This window comes from Protopterus annectens, chromosome 1.part0, assembly GCF_019279795.1.
Source record: "Protopterus annectens isolate FY-2018-M chromosome 1.part0, PAN1.0, whole genome shotgun sequence".
Lineage (NCBI taxonomy): Eukaryota > Metazoa > Chordata > Ceratodontiformes > Protopteridae > Protopterus > Protopterus annectens.
Window position 1 is genome coordinate 204,010,170 of NC_056725.1, and position 17,866 is coordinate 204,028,035.

The 17,866-nt window shown below is 34.8% G+C and overlaps 1 protein-coding gene across 2 annotated transcripts in view; it reads right to left on the reverse strand.

Annotated features, from left to right (window-relative positions):
* The window catches only part of LOC122790142 (glucagon receptor-like), a 2,645,547-nt gene that overhangs the window by 2,097,445 nt on the left and 530,236 nt on the right, over positions 1 to 17,866 (reverse strand). For both annotated transcript variants that reach the window (XM_044057770.1, XM_044057782.1), the window contains one exon: positions 14,714 to 14,874. The gene's annotated coding sequence lies outside the window, so the exon portion shown is untranslated. The remainder of the gene's footprint in view (positions 1 to 14,713; positions 14,875 to 17,866) is intronic.

Consider the following 17,866-nt stretch of genomic DNA (forward strand, 5'->3'; position numbering starts at 1 on the left):
TGGTAGTTTCAACATAAATTCTGCTAAAAACACTTTGTAGTATTGCAGCCCTTCTGTAATAACTTATTTAACTTACTTAAAAGAAGAAGGAAAGGTGGTATTCTTCTAATTCTCCAAATGTCAGCCCAGAAATTAGGTGTGGCAGATGCCAAAATGCAAAAAAACAATAACTGCTGTTGGCTTAAAATGAACTGTGCTGTTAATATACTTTATTCATTCAGAAGTTACAGCTAAGTAATATGAAGCATCTCTTGCAACTTGACATGCAAGTGTACTATCTGCAGAGTGTTATGGTTGAAATACACTGTACATTGAATCAAAACTGATGTTAACTCATCAAACCACTTATAACAATGAAAATAATTAGATGAAGTGAAAGTAGACCTCTCAACTGTCCCTGACTTTAGGAATGTTTCAGGTTTTGGCTCAAATTTTAGCTCTGTCCCTCTTAATCCCTCCTAAAACTGTTGACTTTTGGAAAAAAGGTGGCAAATTACACTTAATAAACAATGAAAATTTATTCTGTCAATGTTTCAGTTTAATAGAACTAACATTTTAAAGGTATCCCTGATTGTCCCTGATTACCTCTGGATTTGTCCTTGATTCTGTTGAGATATGCATATGTCCCTGACTGGTTGAGAGTTATGCTGCAAATATTTATAGCAACTTATTTAAAAATTCATCTATTTTCTAATGAGCATTGTGTAAGAACAGTGATTAGTTTACCATCAGTTTCAAAGGCATTATAATTAAACTGAAATAATGTTTGACCCCTTGAATGTAAGGAGCTGACGTGTCACTGATTTATTTTTTAAGATATTCACCAAAGTCTTTTTCACCATTTCCCAATAATTTTCAGTTTATAGCAATGATATAAAGCTTGGGACCTGAAATGTTGAGATCATAGACTAAATAAGTGGTAAATAGAAATAAAAACTTAAGTTACACAGTACCTAAACATGAATAAACCAATGAACACAATAGTACTAACATACACTTTAAACTAATTCCAGATTACTCATTTCCTACACAGTTCCTACACAATAGTAGCAAGAATTAAAGAAAGGTGGAGATTTCACTCTGACTCTTTAGGAAAACCCAATTCTGACATCTTCATTATCCAGAATTACTACTGATGCCTTTGTATCACTCACCATTCAATTCATCTAATCAGCGAACGCTCAGATCTAAACTCACTGATGCATTTAACCTTATACATAGTTCCAGTAAATGGTGAGCAGATATTTTTTTAAGTACCTGGTTCTACTAAGACACTTCTGACTTGAAGGAAATTAAATAATAGTTTAATTTATTTCTTATTGCTGGATAAATTTAGCTGCAAAGTCATACCAATACAATTTATGCCCCACATTTGGAGTTATATTTGATTATATCTCTGAAATTCTCAATTATGTAACATTGACTTTTTGACTTGATTAGAAGCAAAACCATCATATAATTAGATATTTCACCAACTCAGAATTAATTGAGAAAGCTAAAAATAAAATCATGTTATTCTTTGATTGGAAGAACCATAGTTCATTAACATATCATTCTTATTGTCCAACCTTAAAAAATAATTTTAAAATAAAATGTTGGTCACATGCTTCATGGCTTCATGAAGGCATCCCTTGTTGACCCTTGAGTCACCTAGTCTACATGAATAGCACATAATAAATGAGTTCATAAATCTATTCATGTGAAGTGTCAACAAGAACATATGCCTGAAAGTGGAAGATGCTTTGTCATGGTGGCAAGCTAAAAATACTGCAGTGCACATGATCTAAGAGAAGCTGCAAGTTTAACGATTGAGGTCTTTGGTACATCACAAGTGGGGGCTTTCTCTACCTGAATAATCAGTAAATACTAGCTATAAATGACCAGTTGCAGCAGTTGCTGTAGCAAAGGCAGAAAACAGGAAGGAACTTGCCAAGGCCATGAAGAATGGGTTTGCATAGCTTCATAGAGGTTCTATCAAAATATCCACTGGCTCACGGCCAGGGCTGTTAGCAAGAGAAACAGTGTCATTGATATGGGACATTATACAAATATGAAAAGAACATTTTATGGAAGTCAGGAATCTGGTATCTGTGCTGCCCTCTGAGGAAACATTGCCAGTAGTAAATGATAGGACTGGCTTAATTTATATGGAGGACTTCACTGTGTTGATTAAACAGTTCTTCTGTTGGTAGACTTCAGAACTGGATAGGTTATATTTGTAAATGCAAAAATTGTGGCACATTGTTGGGGTATCATGGCTAATGTGCTTTTTAATGATTCATGGAAATCTTCGAGTATTTTTCTGTAGTGACAGACTAGGGTCATAGTTTCTGTCTTTAAAAAAAAATGGAAGCAGGAATGTGCATTCAATTATAGATGGATGATACTCTTAATACACTTTAAAAATGCCTATCCTAGGTGCTGAAAAGGATATTTCTAATAGTTTGGTCACTGCTTCAGTTAGAGAAATGTGGAATCTGTCCAGAAAATGGAGCACTGTCAACTGTTTATCATTGTGCAGATACTAGAAGGGTCATTGACATTTGGCAGCTCTCTTTCTCTATATATAAGTGTACATATTCAGGGCATATGAAAACTCTGTTGCATATCTTGTTGGAGGTACTAGAACAGCATGGAGTCCAAAGGCTGCTGTGTACCATTCAGTCTCTATATTTGAGGAGCAACAGTTGTGTCTGCATGTTCAGAATTAACTTCATTGCATTCAAAGTAAGTGCAAGAATTTAGACGGAGTATGTCTTTCTCCCCTTTTCTTGTAATTTTCATGAACAGGTTAACAAGTCACAGCCAAAGTCTAGACAGTATCCATTATGGGACCATGAGCATTGTGACATTGTTGTTTGTAGATGAAATCACCTTCTTAGCCTAAAATCACTGTCTTCACTCTTGAGTGTGAAGGGGTTTGAATGAAAATCAACAATACCAGATCAGGCATTGTGGCTCTTTCCAGAACAAAATGCTGTCTAGAGGGTAGGGGGAGGAGTGAATGGGGCACCACCTGTAGAAGAGGAATTTAAAGGAAAGCTCCACCTTCTACTCCACTTTAACTTAACTCTTAAGTTGCTTTTCTCCCTACTATATGGTTTCAGTATTGTGTAGGTACCATAAACCTGTTTGTTCTTTATTAAAATTTCATTTCCTTGCCTTGGAATTAAAGAAAAAGAAAAGAAAGACCATCCACCTTTATTAAGCTTAACTTCTCATATAATTTGCAGAGGAATATGTCTACACATACAACAGGCACAGAGAAATCTGTAGTCGAATACTGATGACAATCTTATATGGGTAATAAGTCCTGCTGTTGTTAGGAGCTCAGACAGAGATGTGTGAAGCTATTATCCATTGTCTTTATTGCAGAGAGGAAGAGAACTTATCATTGATTTACAGTTGCTTTCAATGTAGCCATGCCTTTCATAGCAAAACAGAGTAATTAGATCAGTCAGTGGTTCAAAGGCAGTTTTTTTGACAGATTTACATAAGCAGCATCACAGTATTGAAACACTAAGCTTTTAACTTTAAATGTTTATTGTTTATATTACTTTACATTTTAAGATGACTTGAATGTAGTATCAAAGATGTCTGTGACATTTAGGGAAAAGTCAGAACATAGTTTTTCTTGTAATTCCTGTGAAGTAACAACTTATTTAACAAAGTGTGGGGAAGGGGACTGTCAATTCATCTTGGACTACAAAAAGATACTTTGAACAAAGGCCCGCAATTTAGCTACATTTTTGGTTGCAGCTGTATAACTCCTTAGTATACTGTATAACAAGCTCTGAGACACACACAAATGAAGGCCATTCAAAAAATAAAATTAGCAGTCCTGTTACATAAGGTATATAAGATGACAATGACTGACAGTAATTCCATTATATGTTAATGAAATGGGAATACACCACTACTTCCTTATGTCTAGCATGACTCATATAAAGCAGACTTAAAATGGATTATGGGGAAAGAGAAATGCTTGGAGAAAAATAAGATCAAGTTGACATGTCAAGCCCCATCACTTGTTATTTTGCAGAAAACATATTACAATTCTATAAGAAGCAGTTAGACTGATTTAAAGTTGTTAAAATAGCTAAGAAAACAGAGACAGAGTGAAAAACAGATGTTTTAGTTCTAAGGTGGAGTTTCCTTTAATTATCTTGGAGAATGATTTATAAATTAAGGGTTAAGGTTGTGGGATTATGACGACTGAGTCACACATGGTTGCAGCAGTGCCTGAGACTGCACCAGCATGTGGGAATGAAGGGAGGACTCTTTTACAGAACGACACTCTTAGCTGCATGTCCTCTTCATCACTGATAATCAGGAGTTTTGAATAGTGAAAAAAGGTTGAGATCACAGATACAAACTGTAGAAATGAAGTTACTTCACAGGGTAACTTGGCTAACTTTCTCTGATTTTACTGATTTTTTTTATTGATATCTAATTACTGGGAAAGTCTGAATGGATAGGAGCCCATTTTCCACTGAGGTCAGGGAAGAAAAGCTCCTTAGTACCCATTTTAACAACAATAGTTTTACAGTCTTTAAAAATAATACAAAAAACAACTACAGTTTAAATAATTATTCCAAATTAGATATGTAGTATGAACATATTGGTTAAGAATAGATGCAAGTTAAAAATTAGCCAGTTTATAGAAAAATTAAATGTAAATTAATACAATGCAAATAGGAAGCGAAATACAAAGTGAGATAAAAGTAAGATTATGATATATTTAGAGAGAAAGCCTGGGGAGAGAAACTGGCAGAAGTAAGGAAGTGAGTGCAGAAGGGTATTTGTCCATATTTAGGGATATAGTTTATCCTGCTGTTAAGCATGAATAGAGCCAGCACTTGATTCTGTTCTTGTTTAACACCAGGATAAACTATATCCCAGAATGGTTTTGAAGGATGGTATGGAGGGTATTGACCTGATGGCTAGAGATAAGGAGTTCCAAGCCTTAGCAACATGGTAGCATGCATTACTGATATAGTAATGAGGCTGAAAATGTGGGATGACTTTGCAGTTGAGATTGTTTAGATACCCTGTGAGGATATCCACTGGATACCTCCAATGGATGGTTTAGCATGCATGACCCACTACTGAATGAGCACCTGAGACTTGTTTGATGGATTCTATCTCTCAGTTTGCCTGGAAATGCCTGGGGATCCCAATGGATGATCTGCACAAGGAATAGTAAAGTTATATTTACCACAAATAACTTGTTAGCACTGCAACCATCATTAGGGCAAGAAAGTTTGAAAATGGATGGATGGAGGGATAAAAATATTCTTTTATTACATGTACTCTTACTAATGCAACAGTTTCCTGTTGACTTCCTTGACATTTCTCTTTTGCACTAATTGCTTATCTCTCTTTCTTCCAAGCTTGTATTCTGCTCCTCTGTAATGTTTTTTTTTAATAATTACTTTTTTGATTTTTTATTACTGCATTGAGCAACTTACTGTTGCCTCACATTTCTCTGATATTTTATTTCCCACTAGATAATAAAGTCTGGCATATTTGTTTAACCATTTTCTTCAAAATGCTGATTTCTGAAAACTTCCAGAATTAAAAAAAATCCCTAAATTAATTTTAGATTTTGATGATAATATACATGGTTTTACATGTGTGTTTTTGAGTGCTGAATAATTGTTAAGATTATATTTGGATGACATTGAGTTAGAAAATTGTACTTATGTTTCTATAATCTTGAGTCCATTAGTAAACAATGCCTTAGAAACTGCCTGCTTTGATTATTTCTTAAACATTATACTTTGATTATTACTAAACACTTTTTTTATTGTTGAAATGGTCTGAAGTCTTACTGGTAGTTTAATCTTTTCTACCTTTTGCTAGTCAGTCTAGAACAATTACACAACATTCTTCATTTTGAGTATGACATCTGTGATGTCATTTATTTGCAAAACTCACTCAAATGTTTACATAACTTGTAAATCAAAGACTGTACATTTTATAATAAAAATTATTTTACTACTTTAATTATTGCACTATTTTTATATTCTATGTTTTTGTTTATTATTGAAGAGATTTTCTCCTCAGGCCTCTGCTGAAAAGGGCAATAGCTCAGTTGGAATAACCCAGTTAAAAATGTCAATAAATAAAATAAATAAATAAATTCACTCAAACTGCTATATTAAACAGAATGCATTCACTTTGGCCAAACGCAATTAGGCTGTTTTGAAGTTGTCAGTGGATTTGTATGATTACATTTAGCATTTACTCAGCATCAGTTTTGCTGGCATTTCTTTTTTTTTTGTAATTCCAGTTGTTGTTGTTGTTGTTGTTGTAATGTGTTTTTATTGTTTGTTTGAGTGTGTGTTATGGAATATGCTGGATTGGTGCAGGACTGTGATGCAGAACAAATTGGGAATATGCCCTTTCCCCACTGCTGTGTGATATCAGACTTGGTATGTATTAAAAGGAGGATGTGCAGTGGTCTTGTCCCCCAAAAATAACACTGTAAATTTCTTTGTCTGTTATAATACAGTGATTAAGATGTTTTAATGGGTTTATGGGATTACTGGCTCATTGATTTGTGTTTTGCTGTCATTTTCTTTGGTAGAATAAGATTTTGCTTCATTATTTTCACTTTCCTGATGTTTTTTGTTTGTTGCAGTTGAACAGTACTTATACACTCATTATTAAAAAGTAAGCTCCTCTCTCTCTCTTTGATACTCCAAACTTTAAGCTCTGACACTTTCAAAAGTAATCTGTGATTCCAAGATATAGCAGTACATTTTGAAAATTTTAAGTGCTTTGCATGTGATCTTTCACTCCCTGCATCCCCAACATGGGCCACCCCTGCTATTTACTAAATACTGAATTCAAGATAGCTGTACTTCCAAGATATTGCAATGTCAGACTTAGTATACATTTTCTATAGTTTACATTTGAAGTATCATGCTTCTCAGATTCCCATATATGGTCTTCAGTATTTTAATGGCTTTCCTAAAAGACTAAAAGGAATAAACATCTACATTTATACAAATTATTGCTAATTCCACTTCACTGTAACTACAGCAAGGAGGGCAATTTCTCTTTGTTAAGTTTACATACTCTTGGCTTGTTTTTGATATATATATATATATATATATATATATATATATATATATATAAAACACAGTGCTTCTAAAGTATAGCCAAGTAGTCCAATTATGCAATGCTTATGAAGTCACTTAAAAGGCCAGAATATTGATGTCCACAGCTAGTGACAGATGGCTATATTGGCCTGAAGGTACCCACAAAGACTTAAAAAGTAAAAAAAGTCATGGACATTCATAAGCTATGTAGATGAAACACTGCAAGTGTTTAAGGGGTCATTTGCATATATCCCATAGGCTTCCATTACAGGATGTTATAGTGAAGACTCTACATTGGCTGTGTTTTGTAACTTTTACTGAAGGGTTTTTCTGTGTGACCTTTATAGATATATATATATATATATATATATATATATATATATATATATATCTACTTATATATGTGTTTGTGCGTGTGTGTGTGTGTTGATTACATTTTCAGAAAATTGAAATTCACATGCTCAAGACCATTTGATTGAGTTTTTGAAAAATCAAAGTTTTTGAATGGAGATCGCGGTACAGTGAGGACTGGGAAATTTACCCTTTTACCCACTGTAGTGTGATCTCAGAATTGGTATATATATTTTGCAAGGGATGTGGGGGGCTTGCCCTCCTGCAAAAATGTAAAAAATAGATTTTTCTGGGGTTTTTTTGTGTTTTTTTGAAGTTCAGGTTTTCAGAAACTTGATCACATCATCTCGATCATATGAATTTCGAGTTTCTGAAAACTCAATCTTCTGACATAGACCTATATATATATATATATATATATATATATATATATATATATATACACACACACACACACACACACATATATATATATATATATATAGATACACACACACGCACACACACACATATACATATATATATATATATATATATATATATATATATATATAGGTCCCTATCAGTTTACTGAACTTTCAAAACTTTGAACATCATATGTCCAAGACCAAATGATCAAAGTTTTGAAACTTAAATAAAAAAAAATTATATTTTTGCAGGGGGATGCCCCCTTGCACCCCCCACACCCCTTGCTGATTAAATATACCAAATCCGAGATTGAACTTCAATGAGGAAAATGACAAATTTCCTGTTTCGCGCTGTACAGTGATCTCCATTCAAAATGTTCGAAGTATCAAAACTTCGATCATATAGGTTCAGCCATTTGATGTTCAAAGCTTTGAAATTTCAGTAATCTGACAGGGACCGAAATACATACATACATATATATATTTATGTATACATATATATGTGTGTGTGTGTGTGTGTGTGTGTGTGTGTGTATCTCCTAAAACAAGTTGAATGCAAATGCTTCTCTTAAATCAACATTGTTTGACACATATATCTAAACTCACGCTGACATCTGCATTTTCAAACTGTTAAACTGCTAATCTCGATCCCTCATGTTAATATTATGTGTAAATGCTAAAATCACATGAATATTGTATTTACCTATAAAATCTTATATTACTGATATGTGACTAATTCAATTTATTGTATGTAGTACTAACAAACTTTATTGTATCACATCAACCATTCTAATTTATTTATTTATTTTACATTTGCTGACTGGGGATGTCCAGCTGGACACAAAAGCCCCTTTTCAGTGGAGACCTGGGGTGAACAGCTCCAGTACATGTCGTACAAGCAAAATTAATTAATTTTAAGTTATACGCTATCAACTTGTTGGGCAGAATACAATTAAAATACATTTTACAAAAATAAATAAGATAGCAACTATACATAAATTAGTAAGACTTCTTATACTAATTATATTCTATACAGATATAGTTAAATAACTATGCCGCAGGATAGACGTAACAATACAAAGTACTGTTATTTACAAATTGTGGAAAGCAAAACGTTGATTTAATTATGACATACTGATGAAATGGGTGGCAAAAAGAGAAGTATAAATAAAAGGTGGGGTGGGTGGAAACAAAGTGATATTTGGAAACAGAGTTGAGGAGAGCAGAGGAATAGTAAAAGAGGAGGAAAAAAGGAGAAGTTATATTTAACCTGAAGATGTACAGCTAACAGAGCCAAGATGTTGAGAGGTATTTTCTTGGGTGTGTTTTAAATACACGTTGATTTTCAAGAAGCCTGAAAGCATGTAGGAGGGCATTACAGAGGGCAGCTACAGACTTTGTATATAAGGAGGCTCCCAATACATTTTGGGGTTTACTGGCAGAGAGGAAGAGTTTGTCTTTAGAGCATAGAGCTTTGGTAGGGTGGTAATGTTGAAGACTGCATTAGGTTTAGAAGGGTGATAGTGTTGAAACATGTCTTTTAGTGCCAAATACTTATAAGGGTAATATGCTAGAGTATGAGCTAGTAGTAACTGACTATAGTAAACGCTCAGTTAACCGGCACCCATAGGGATTGGTAGATGCCGGATAAGTATAGTTTCTAGTTGCTTGAAAGTTATTATTAAAAACTGACCTGACAAATACTGTACCCTATACTATACCATGCCAGAAACATTGTATTGATTTGATTTTAATATTGAAACACAGTAATTAAAAGCCTGGCCGGAATAATAATATTTTAAACTTATATTTCCACTAGAAAGCGTGTGGCATGTGGAATGGTTTTCAGTGGCACACTGAGTGGATTGGAATTGAATGAACTGAATAGAGGGAGAGAGAGTGAATGCATGTATGAAAGCAGAACTAACTGTGTGTGAGACATCGGAAAGATGTATGCAAGCTGAAGAGAGTGTGTGTGAGAGATCAGAATGAAAAAGTGTGAGTGAATGCATGCATGAAAGCTGAAGAGACTCTGTGTGTGTGTGTGTGTGTGTGTGTGTGTGCGTGCGTGCGTGAGTGCGTGCATGCGTGTGTGTGTGTGTGTGTGTGTGTGTGTGTGTGTGTGTGTGTGTATGTGTGTGTGAGATAGAGAGAGCGGAGAGAGAATGTGCAATCTGAAGCAAACTGACTGAGTGAGTATGGAGCAAGTGTTGACATTTTAGCAATTTGATTTATTTGGTTTGATTTGTTCTCAGGTTGGGGAGAGGGAATTTATTTGTATCTTCATTTTTAAAACTCTACAACTCTAAAAATGTAAGGTATGTTTCTGCAGGTTGAAAACAAAGTGCAACACATGAAAAACTGACTCCTGGATTTCTTCAATTTTTTTTCCTGGTTGCTTGAGAGTTCTGGTCGCTTGAGTTCTGGCCAACTGAACGTTTACTGTATATTGGAGGTGATGTAGGAGTTCAGTCCAATTTAGTTGTTTAAGAGCAGAATGGTGATGAGTTCTAAAGGGGGAATTTGCAGCAAAGTAAGCTATATTATTGTGACATTATTCCAGCTTTGTTTAGGTGGATGTTTGTAGGTTAGTAAAAAGTGGGGAGGCATACAATAGGGTAGGTAGGCTTTAGTTATAGTTTCTCTAGTTTTGTCTGTTAAGCATAGTTTTGCTCTATACAAGAGGCCAAATGTTTGCTGTTTTTTTTAAATAACAGTTGAAGTGTAGATCAAATTTCATACTGTCTTCAATCATGACTCCTAAGAGTTTGGTGCTTGGGACATGTTCAGTCAGGGTATTACTTAATGAAATAATTTTGACAAGAACTTTGCTTTGGGAGAATAGTTTTGGGGTGTAAGTAGGAGTTGTGAGTTGTCCAGCCAGGAGTGTATGGACATAAAGGTTTCTTGAGTAATTTCTGAAGTTTTTGTAGGCTATAGACTGCACAGATGAACGTGAAGCCATCTGCATATTGTATGAGAATGGTGTGCTTGGAAGCAGTGTGTATGTCATTTATAAAGTTATTAAACAGGAGGGGTCCAGAAATGGGACCTTGTGGCACTCCCACAGTAATGGGTAGAAATGAAGGGTATTCCTGCTGCCACTTGACTGCTCAGAATCTATGTGTTAGGTAGCTATTAAATCAGCAGAGGATAGTGGGGGGAGACCCAAGTAGGCGGGTTTTAGTAACAGTTTATGGTGAGAGATAGTGTTAAATGCTCTGCACAGGTCTAGGAATAAGGATGAGACTATGTTTCTGATATGTCTGTTATTATTAATGGTATCAGCAAAGTAATGTAGGACAGTGGCGGTACTATGGTTGGGACTTAAACCATTTTGTGTGGGAAAGAGAAGATTGCTTATGATAAGGTATTGAAGTAACTGGGAATAGATACACTCTTCTAATATTTTAGATAACGTTGACAAGATGGGTATTGGTCTGAAGTTTGAGTCATCAGCAGAAGGTCCTCCTTTATGTATGTATGCCTTCTTCCAAATGACTGGGTCATGAAATTCTAGAATGGTTCTGTTTATTTGTATAGATATTGGATATAATAGAACTTCAGCTGCAATTTTTAGGAATTCAGGAGGATCGTTGTCTGCAGCAGAGTTTGTAGTTTTTAGTTTTAGGAGATATTTTCTTATGGTGAAGGTAGGGATAGGTTTGAGTGGGATGTGAGCTTCAGTGGGGTTTTGTTGGTGGGAGTGGTTTGATTGTGAGATAGTCTTTGATAAGTAAAGCTGCAGCTTGAAGGATGTAGTTGTTAACGTTAGCGACTGCTGAGGTGAGGTGAGCTTCAGTAAGACAATTAGAATATCTGTATTACTGAATGATGGATGCTTTTTCTGATAAAGGCATATGTTCAGGCATTTTGGGTATATAATAGCTAACCCACTTGTCTTTTTGGATATACAGTCTTCATTAGGTACTGCAGTATCCTATGGGAATGTTTAGAAGGTTAAAACTCTGTGAAACTTAATTTTACTAATTTGTTTTTATCCTGGGTGTGCCTTACATTGGGCCACACAGAATATATGACTGCTGAAGGAAGTTAATGCCTAACTTCTTTTGATTCTAAAGATGTACTCATTCCATAGTCTGAAAGGTTTTACATAATGCAAATGTCTGATTTTTTTTTCGATTCCTGGTATTTATTCTGAGTACTAGGCTTGCTGATATAGTATTAGTTCACCCATGTGTACTCTACACAAAACCTATCAAACAGAGCCACATAATGCATTACCTTACAGACCTGAGGTTTACTCCAATTAACACACAACAGAACATAACAATCTTGAAGCCTTTTTCAATAGTTCAAATTTTGAAATGTTATGCTTTTTCTGGTGTGTTCTGTGCTAGAAAAGGTATAACATTTCAAAAGTGTAGCTTTTCAAGCTGTTTCAGGTAGCTTTTCAGAGGTCTGAACAATACATCATTGTATTCAATAATAGATCACCTAAGTGAGATATAAAGTGGTACGATGATTTTCCTGGAGTAATTAGACAAGCAATTTAGAATTAAATAGGCTACAGAGTAAACTTTTATAGCCTTGGTAAATATACTTGAGAGGTCAGAGTGTAAATTTAGGTTAGCATTGTCCATAGACTCACAAATTTTAATAAATCATTAGGCACTTCCATCAATTTGTTAAATATGCAACGAGATTTCATCTGACTGATTTTCAAACATATATACTTTCTAAAACATTTAAAAATCACATGATCACATTCTAAAACCAAACATAGTTAACAAAAGTGTTCCCTCATTTTTCAGTTTCCTGCTTTTACATAACTTTTAAAATTCACACTACCATACGACCCGGAAACATAGACACATTTAAAATTACATACTCTTTATATTCTCTGCATTCCATCTCCATGTCTCTGTCATCACATCTTTTACCCTCTGCAATATAGAAAATAAATCTCCTAAGATAGATACATACTAAGTTGCAACTGTACAATGCATAACTGTGCTTATGCATTCTTTCTAAACTTTCTTCCAATCTCGCCTGTGTGAAGTCCCTCACATACCAAACTCTGGGTACTATAAACCATATATGCTGAAGGACAAGTTTAAAAAATGGGGCTTTATAGCTTTATAAGATTTGTCTGTGTCAGTATAATAAAAACTACTCCCATTGGAGACATGCCTACACATTTTGCAGTTAAAACATTTGTAAGTACCACAGTACCCTTTGACTTGTTCTCCAATACCTTCATCAAGAAAATCCTTTAGGTTACTAACACATTTGTTAATGTAATTGGAGTTCTCACTGTTTCTAAACCTCAGACCTCGCTGTCATTATATGCTGATTATTTTTCACAATATCATTCATTGCACCACTGGTCACTCAATCAGTTAAAATCATGCTTGCTTTCCAGTTTTGAAATTCATTTCTGTAGCAGTAGGAGAGGTGGATATAAAGGATAAAACGTTGGTAGGGTCCAAGACAATAACTCATCCCTCTCATAATTCTCTACTCTGATAGTATGGTATTAAATTATTACCATGCTCAACATCAGTTTCTTGACACACGTCTTGAACATAAATTGCTTACAACTGGAGACCTGTTCATAATCATCTGTGTTATACCTAGGCTCTTACATATGCACCTCAGTATGTTAGTATTGTTTTTCTGTCAGTTTCAGTGCATAAAAAGCATGTTTTTTGGATTATATAATAATGGCTTCAGAAGTCAATGTATGTTGGGAAAATTACAATTTGTAGTAGTAGTGCTACAGTCACATACATGATATTTCCACAGGGCACAGCATTCTTCCACTAATCATTCCCCTCAAAACAAACAGCCAAAGTATGTACAGTCTATCTTCTCAGTAACACTCTCAGACAAAGAACAATAATATAATCAGCTCTTTTGCAACATTGTTACCATTTAATTGTACTACATATTTCATAACAAACAGCTCTGTAAGACTGAAAAACTGTATGTATCACGCAGTTGCAATGTCTTTCATCTATAGCAGCATTAATGAAGATCACACTAAACAGCAATTTATGCTTTTATACATTACAACATCAAGTTATTTCAGTATTTCTTTATATGCATTATCACTATGACATTAAACAGCAGTTTATTCATGATTTCTGAATGTCATAATCAAAAGTTGTCAGTTTTGCTTTATGAAGCATTTGAGATAAATGTGAACAACAGTGGTCTTGGCACCATTGTAGCCAAATGCAGTATTGCCTTATAATTGTCTGACTGCATTGTTTTTTGCCAGTGCTGACATGGGCCTGTTTAAGTTCAACCCATGATACAGGTTAACAGCTATTTCAGGTTTATTCAGTGTAATTAAAGCAACGATATGTGTTTAAAATAATTAGAACTATGGAAAGAAAACTCAGTTATTTTAAGGAAAACTTAGCACTTCCATAGTCTTAATCACTAGTCACCCTATGCTATAAAAAAGGGGAAAAAATGTCACATTATTCCATACGTGGTACACCAAAATGTGGGCTGTTTTAATTATTGCTTTTTGTCAAAATGGATAATCAAAATGGACAATACCAACACACATTCTAATATAAGTCAAAACCTTCATGATGCCTGAGCGTGGAGGGGGGGGGGGCTTCGCAACCTCATCTCGTTAAGTACCATAGCTAATTCCAAGACTGCCAAGCCTTAGGGTGATATTAATTTGTGTTGATAGTTGTCCCTTTGATCTACTTTTCTGTGAAGAACAATATTGATTGGATAGATTGCATACTACTATAAATTACTATATGCACTCCTAACAGAGTGACAAAAGTTATTAATAAACATATTATCACAACTAGTCAGCTGAAAATAATAAACATATTTATTTCAATTTGTACTTACTAGCATGGGTCACAGAACAGCAGTAGGAGGATTCTGCATGGTCTACAAAGTAATTCATGTGGCACGGCAGGGCTTTTTAATGATATTTATGTTTGTGCTACATACACGTACTGCAGATCAGAATGATAAGTGCTTTGGAACTGTGTCTTTCATGGAAAGTCCTAAAAATGAAAAAAAAGATGTCTGCATCAGTAAAACAATGTCCTAAAAACGTGTTTCTGTATTTTGAATAACAGACAATGATTCATAGTTGCAGGCAAAACAGCATCATTTAGTTTTCTACAGCATCTGAAAACTATTTAAATATTCAACCATTGATTTCCCTACCCTATTTACTCAGTTTGAATAATCTCAAATTTAAGAGAAGTTTTATGAACCACCCACACTATAATTTTGCTTATGTAGTGATGATTTTGTATGACAGTTGCTGAATAAATTCATTAGTTCAGAGTGCATCTTCTCCTTGCATAACACAGTCAATAAGTTTTCCTCTACAGTTATGTAGTTAATTTCCTTAAAAATGCAATACTTAACATTTTTAGAAGTTTACTCTCAGTACTTTGGTTACATCTGCATCCCCTACACAGGGACTGTGCAAGTTGTCAACAACTTCCCCATTGCTTTGCCAATTTTCGAGGCTGGTACAGCACATCATCTTTGGAATCTAATTTTTCACTAAATGGTTGCACATGGAAAAGCTAGACCTCTATGCACTACAAAGAATTATGACTGGATTTCTGATCGTAATGAAAACGTATGTGTTCTCAACATGGATGCCAAGATTCACATCTCAAGCTTCAATCTCGAAATGAATTTCTTGACATCTATAAAACATTTGTTATAATCAGTGACCTGATCATAATCCTCTGCATTATTTACAGCTAATTGCTGACAACTGCATTTATTACATTTTTTTGTCAGCACACATCGCCATATCAATTATTCTCACTTGTGTACCTCCACGAGTTTCAGTTACTCTACCAGTCAAAGGGTTCTTCATGATATCAGAACTGACTGACTTACCAACTAATGACTTATCAGTAATGCCATCTGTAGGCAATTATTTAATGCTACACTTCTTTGTTACTGGAGTAAATCAGAATTTTTTTTTTCTTTACTTGCATGTCATCATCAAACATGTAACTGTTTCAGCATGTTATTTCCTTAAAATCATCAACACCATATAATAGCATTATTATGGGTCTATATCAGAAGAGAGGAGGCATTTCATCGAACATCTTTTTGCCGACATATAAACAGCAAGTGCACTAAAGCGCGAATGCTCAGAACAGCAATTACTTTCACTGGGAAAGAAATCACTTGGCCTTCCCTGTGTGTTTCCCCCTTCCTCACTGTAGTGCAATCTCGGAGTTGGTATATTTAGTTAGGGGGTGTGTGGGGGCATAGCCCCCCACATTGTTATGTTTGAAAGTGCGTGTGTTTGTGTTTGTGTGTGTTACCGATTTCTTTCCCAAAGAAAGAAATCGGTGTTCTGAGCGTTTGCACTTTAGTGCGTTCACTGTTTATGTGTCGGCGAAGAGGCGTTCGATGAAACTCCTCTTTGCTCTTCTTATATAGACCCATTATTATAACTATAAACCTTTTTATGAATATATCTCATTTTAGAAAGTTTCACCAAATACACAAATATCTGATGAAACAAAATAGTTTCATTAACAGCAATAACAGCTCACACAGTTTATTTCATTTTTATCGATAAAGTCAATGCTTCCATATTCACATTTAAGTATATTTTTTAAGTTTTTCCTTCAATCAATAATGTACATTCTAGAAAGATACATCACAGAATTTTCTGCAGTAAGTTCACCATAGGTATATGGCTATAATTCTGTCAATTCTTTATTTTGATGCTATAACAAAGTACATACGGATGACTTTGATATATAAATGGAATATAGTGTTCACAGAGGCTTAGCTGACATCATTTGGTTGACAGAAGAAGTTTGTTAATAGGTTTGGGAGATTGACAATCCCCAGGTAGGGGAAAATTACGTTTCCCTAGGAATTCTGTGATCTTGGAACTAGTTTATATGATTAGCAGGGGTGAGGGTGAAGCAGAGTCTTGTTCTCTGCAAAAACAATTATTTTTGGTTTAGCCTGCTCCAGGATAATCCTCTGAGCATGTGCATGTAATTTACATCTACCGTAATATGTGTAATAAAGCTCCAAATAAGCGATGCAATCTGCAATTGTACTTACTGCACACTGCAGGAGGGATCAGCTGCACCTAAACAATAAAGAATCTCCAAGGCCACTTACTTGCAGATCAAGATGCACATTTACAGATTTTCGTGGTCTCTAGTTCATTCCAGAATAGTCAAAAAGGGTTAGGAACTGAAAAACAAAGTTGCTCATAATATCCTGTTCTATACAACATGACTAACATGAAGCTAGCAGAAGTTGCTTCTTCTACAACCAGCTTACTAATAAGAACTATAATTATTCAAAACTGCAGGAAGTTATTTTAGTAATCAAGAGTCCTATCTACACTTCATTACAAAGATTCCTCTACATGCCACAAAGTCATTTTCATCAAATGTTTGACCTCAAGTCTGATATATTCCAAGAGCTCCACTTACTTATTGCTTATTCTGGATGGGTCAAACTTATAGGCTTATTGTTTAATAGTGAGGAAAATTTCACACCATAATTTACCCCTACATCAGTACGTTCATCAACCTAGTCAAGTCTTTCACTACTTTTGTCAAATACATCCCAATCTTTTCCATTTAAGACAATACTTAGCATGAATTAAATGTTGCACTTACATCGTGGCATGTGTCTCACAAGTGCTCTTTCCTACGTCCACCTAGTTAATCATCAAAAGTGACCCCTCAGTTGTGTATAAAATTCTTTTAGCAACTTGATTAAGAAACACCTTAACATTTACAAGGAGACTTATCTGCTCTATGCACCAAATATACTGTCACCCAACAAAATGTGTCACAACTACTTCTCATAACTTTCTTTGAGGTAGCAGGAACGTTCTAAATATCTCTTATGTTTCACTTACTCAGGTCAGTTTCTGACATCTGAAAAGTCCATGTTCGTAAGTCTTTCATTAATGTCTTTCACTCTAAATTTTCCTGTTGTTTCATCTCTTACTTTGTCAAACCTGTTTCTATGAAGGCA